We start from the raw sequence: 5369 nt of genomic DNA, 5'->3' as shown, positions 1-5369 counted from the left end.
ATTCATTAGAATGCACAGCAGGTCATTGATCTCATTTAGCAGAGCTAAGGATGGCTAGTTAATATTAATAGCGAATCGTGGTAATAGCAGTTATTATAATAGTAATTGTACCTGTAGTTTAATACTGTGTCTTTAATACTGGTGGTAGTAGTTATAGGAGTAGTGGTGGTGTTAGTAGTTAACCCCTTAAGGGTGCGGGGTTTTTCCATTTTTGAATTTTTTCCTCATCACACTCTAAAAATCATAACACTTTCAATTTTGCACCTAAGATTCTATATTATGGCTTATTTTATGCACCAGCAATTGTACTTTGCAGTGACATTAGTCATTTTACCAAGATATCTACGGCGAAGCAGAAAAAAAATTAATTGTGCGACAAAATTGAAGAAAAAAATGCCATTTTGTAACTTTTGGGGGCTTCCGTTTCTAGGCAGTGCATTTTTCGGTAAAAATGACATCTTATCTTTATTCTGTAGGTCCATACGGTTAAAATGATACCCTACTTATATAGGTTTGATTTTGTATTACTTCTAAAATATAAATCGTAACTACATGCAGGAAAATTTATACGTTTAAAATTGTCATCCTGTGACCCCTATAACTTTTTTATTTTTCCGGGTATGGGCCGGTATGAGGGCTAATTTTTATGCGCCATGATCTGAAGTTTTTATCGGTAAAATTTTTACATTGATTGGACTTTTCGATCCCTTTTTATTCATTTTTTAATTATATAAAAAGTGACCAAAGATACGCTATTTTGGACTTACACATACCGATCTCATACACAGATCATTGCCGTGCATTGACACGGCAAAGATCAGTGTAATAGGCGGTCGATTGCTCAAGCCTGGATCTCAGGCTTGGAGCAATCAATCGCCGATCGGATGCAACTGAGGCAGGTTAGGGGACCTCCGCTCGCATTCCAGCTGATCGGGACATCGCAAAGCTTTTACTTTCATTTTAGACGCGCCGATCAAATTTGAACGCTGCGTCTAAAGGGTTAATTGCGTGCGACACAACGATCGTTGCTGCACGCTATTAGCCCAGGGTCCCAGCTGTCATTATACCGTTTTATACCGGGACTAGGCGCAGGGCGTACAGGTTAAATAATATTGATAGTAGTTATAACAACTTCTGATTACAAAATGTTGGAATTTGGTACAGGTTGATAATAATAATATGGAGAATGCTGATTCCATGTGTCTGCCAGTGGGAATTCCACTTACTTGTTTACATATACAGATACACTGGCTTGTATGGATTTCAATATTGAAGTATATAGACTCCTTGGCGAGTAAACGTGTATAAAATTTGCCAAACACATTTCAGCGCTTTACTTGGCCCCTTCCTCAGCGGCTCCTTTTTGTGACTGTATAGAAATTAGCAGGCTTCATTGCTTGGACATAGTCATGGTAGAGAGTTATGTTTAGGCTTTCTTTACCTGGGGGAAAATTCAGTTTGTTCCCTTAATTTGCATTTATATACCCTAGCCAAGGCAGAATGACTTCTTTGCACCCAGTTGAAGTGAACGGGAACTGAGCTGCAGTAACTCTGCATGGCCAATATAGTAAATAGATCCATTTGTTTATAGCCTGTCCTAAGCATCCTGCTGGTCACAAAGTCTACTTTAAAGGTCTTATGGACCCATGATTCTTCCATCTTCTTCATTCTTCAGAAATAAGCCTCACTGCAGGACTTTCCTGCTCCGGCAATTACTGGTCACAGTAGTGTCCCATATTGGCTAGTTATTGGTTAGGTCTTGCACCAAATTCTCATCTTAGAAGTGGGAATTTTCAGGGGACCAGAGGAAGCTGAACAACAACTTTGGGGGATCAGCATGGGACAAAGGGGTAGGTAAGTGTATTTTTTTTTTCTAAAGCAACAATATAGTTCGGCACTGCATAGACATGCAAGTCTTTCCTATAACTCATCCCCGAACAGTCAAACCTAGATATGGCTGCGAGTGGTTACTCAGGACTCTGCTTCCTGGAACTACTGGGGTGCTAAGCCTATAAAGCAAGGAGCGCTATCCTTAAATCTTAACAAGAAAGAAAGGCAGGCAGCACTCACCAGAATTCCCATGCAGATCACTTCATTGTTCTCACAGATTTCAATGCAACATTGTGAAACACGGCCATGAAAGGCAAGAGGTGTCGACCCCGGGAACACAAAAGGGTGTGACAGCTGTTTCATAGGACACACCTACTTCATCAGACCATGAAGTAGGCGTGTCCTACAAAACAGCTGTCACACCCTTTTGTGTTCCCGGTGTCCACGCCTCCTGCCTTTCTTGCCCGTGTTTCACGATGTTGCATTGAAATCTACGGGAACAATAAAGTGATCTGCACAGGAATTCTGGTAAGTGCTGCATGCCTTTCTTTCTTGTGAAGATAGTTTTTTTTCCTATTTTTCTAAGACCTAAAACACCAGAATTTTTCTTAAAAAAAAAAAGCCTTCTATGGCACCCTATATTTAGTGGTACATTATTAAAGGGTTATTAGTTTTAACTTTGTGCCCCTGATACAAAACTATGTCTTAAGTGCATTTACTTTTTATTACCTGTGTGTGGTAAATCAACCCCTGTTTTGTCTTTTCATGCCCCCCAACCCCCCAGGTTCAGCATTTCTCTAGCCTCTGGGTGACTGCTGTCTAGAGCTTTCCCGGGATCCTTTTCTGCTCAAGACAACCGCTGATCAAAGGGGGCTTGGCATTTTCTCTTCTTGCTTGGCAGCCACCCCCCTGATGACATGTATGACAGTTGTATGTACCGCCATGCCGACATTTAATGTGTCCACTGCTGTTTGCAGACTGTTGAGATTAAGTGACAGCAGAGGAAGCATTGAACACCAGAGCAGCGGCATGTACAGATGGATCGCACACATCATCAGGGGGATGGCTTATCAGAGAAGACAAGAAGAAGCTCGAGCCAAACAGGATCCCTGGAAAGGCTCAAGACAACAGTCATCCAGAGTCCCGAGGAATGCTGAAATGATCATCATCCAAACATTTCAAAAACAGCAATTTGTTTTTAAGTAATAACAGTCTGTCATTGGTCAGATAAAACATAAATATTTTAAACTGTCCTTTTTCCATCAACTTAATTTAATGAGTATGGGTATGTTTGCAGTCTAACACAACGACACAAAGTATATTTGATTGTGAAGAATAGAAAGTCTAATAAATCCACAAAAAAATAATGCTACCTTGAATTGCCCTTCCCCTATTGTTGGTCCTATGGACCCATCTTATGAGTACTCTTGGCATTCCCCCAGGCATTAGATTGTTTGAGGATCCTACTGAAGGTGACATGATCCAAAGACAAATATATATCTTTTCATGTAGCTTCTGTCTTTAATTATTTCTAAAACAAAAAGTTTTTGTTGCAAAATAATGTAAATCAGTCACAGGTACTAGAGTAGGTCATGGTAAATATGGTTTCTGTGTGTTGACTATGAAAGGAAATGAGAGGTTGTCATGCCACCTTTTTTAGTTTTTCTGTTGCTTGTGGTGAACATCAATATGTCGTAGTTCCTAGAGTTAGGTCACTGGGGGCAGCCTGTTTTGTGACACAGGAAACGGTGTGTCATAGTTTTATGCTTTCTTGGTCAGCTCATAGCATTAGGTATAGCATGCATTACTGAGAAACTTCTTTGTTGGTTTGTTTCCTTAGAAGAGGTGAAAGAATTCACAGAATTAGTATTAATCATCTGCTGTCAGATCAGGTTATTACAGGAAGATAATATATACATTAAAACCTCTCCAAAATAGGTATTCTCAAAGAGGACCAACTTGTTGAGAAGACATTCCTCTTACTCTCACCAGATTTTCTGTAAATGATTTTCAGCCCCACATTTGTAGACCACACCAAAGAAGACCACTTTTTGTGAAGTTCTGGGTGGTCATCTCAAAGAGCTTTCACTTTAGTTGCTAGTTTCAAGTACAAAAAATCATGGAAGTATTACTTATTGTTCTTTATGAAGAAAAAAATGTCATAGAGACATTTCTTTATACTAGTTTTAAGGGGTACTCTGGTGGAATTTTTTTTTTTTTAAATCAACTGACGTCAGAGCAGGATAGGTTTTTTTTTATGGGGATTTGCTCCTACTCTGGACAGTTCCTGACATGGACAGAGGTGTCAGCAGAGAGCACTATGGTAAAACAGAAAATAATTCCAGAAAGAAATACAACTTCCTGTGGAGCATACAGAAGCTGATAAGTACTGGATGGATTAAGATTTTTAAAGAGAAGTACATTTACAAATTCACAAATCTGTTTAACTTTGTGGGGCCAGTTGATTTTTTAAAATTAGTTTTCCGCCAGAGTACCCCTTTAAGCTCTATTTTTCTAGCATAGAGCTTCATATTCTTTCCATAGGCATTGAGTTAATTTATATTCTGGTTGCCTGTGACTGCCAGTGTAACACTCACGGTTCAGTAGACAGGAACACTGGTGGTAGTGAATCCGCTGTACCTGTGTGGCAGATGACGCGGGCCGTACCAGGGAGCGGAGTCTAAGGTGCAGCTGGTTTTCACCAGAGCCCGCCGCAAAGCGAGATGGACTAGCTGCGGCAGGTGGCACCCAGGTTGCTACCCCTGGCACGACTCAACTACAGAGGCGGCTGAGGAGATTCGAGGTACAGATAGGAAACAGCAACTCGTAGACAGGATAGCAGAAGGTCAGGGCAGGCAGCACAGGTGTATAGTCATGAACGAAGAAGGAGGTCAGTAGGCAGCGGCACAGGAGCAAGGTCAGGAATGTAGCAGGAGGTCAGTAACAAGGCAAGGCAAAACACTGTAACGCTTTCTCAATGGCACAACGCAACAAGGATCCGGCAGGGATGTGGGGGAGGAGCAGGAACTTATAGAGGAGACACAGGTGTTGCACATAATTATGGGTGTACTGGCCCTTTAAATCATAAAGCTCCGGCGCGCGTGCCCTAGGAGACAGGGACACAGGTGCCAGAGTTGAGAGGCAGAAGAGGAGGCAGCAGGGGACCAAAGTGAGTGACAGCTGGGATTCGCATGCGAGTGTGTCCCGCGATGCGAACCCCAGCCCTGCCGGCAGCAGGGGAGAGCAATGCATTCACAGCCAGAGTGAAATGCATTCACAGCCAGCAAATGGAGCTTACTGCAAACTATTTATACTTTGAGATTAACAGTAAACAAGCACACACTAAGCATATCCCAAGTGGTGGCTGCAGTTAGAGAGTTTTTATCACATAAATAGACACTACATTTTTTTATAAAGTTTGCATAAAACAGTAGTTCCAGCAAATGTTGGAAAATTTGTAACATATCTTTTCACAAAATAATGCTTATTTCCAACTTATTTGGCTACTTTCCTGTTTCTCCAATCATCTGTCCCTCTGC

This window comes from Hyla sarda, unplaced genomic scaffold (assembly GCF_029499605.1).
Source record: "Hyla sarda isolate aHylSar1 unplaced genomic scaffold, aHylSar1.hap1 scaffold_71, whole genome shotgun sequence".
Classification (NCBI taxonomy): Eukaryota; Metazoa; Chordata; class Amphibia; order Anura; family Hylidae; genus Hyla; species Hyla sarda.
The sequence above is the reverse complement of the archived record's forward strand: the minus strand, read 5'-3'. Positions refer to the sequence as shown.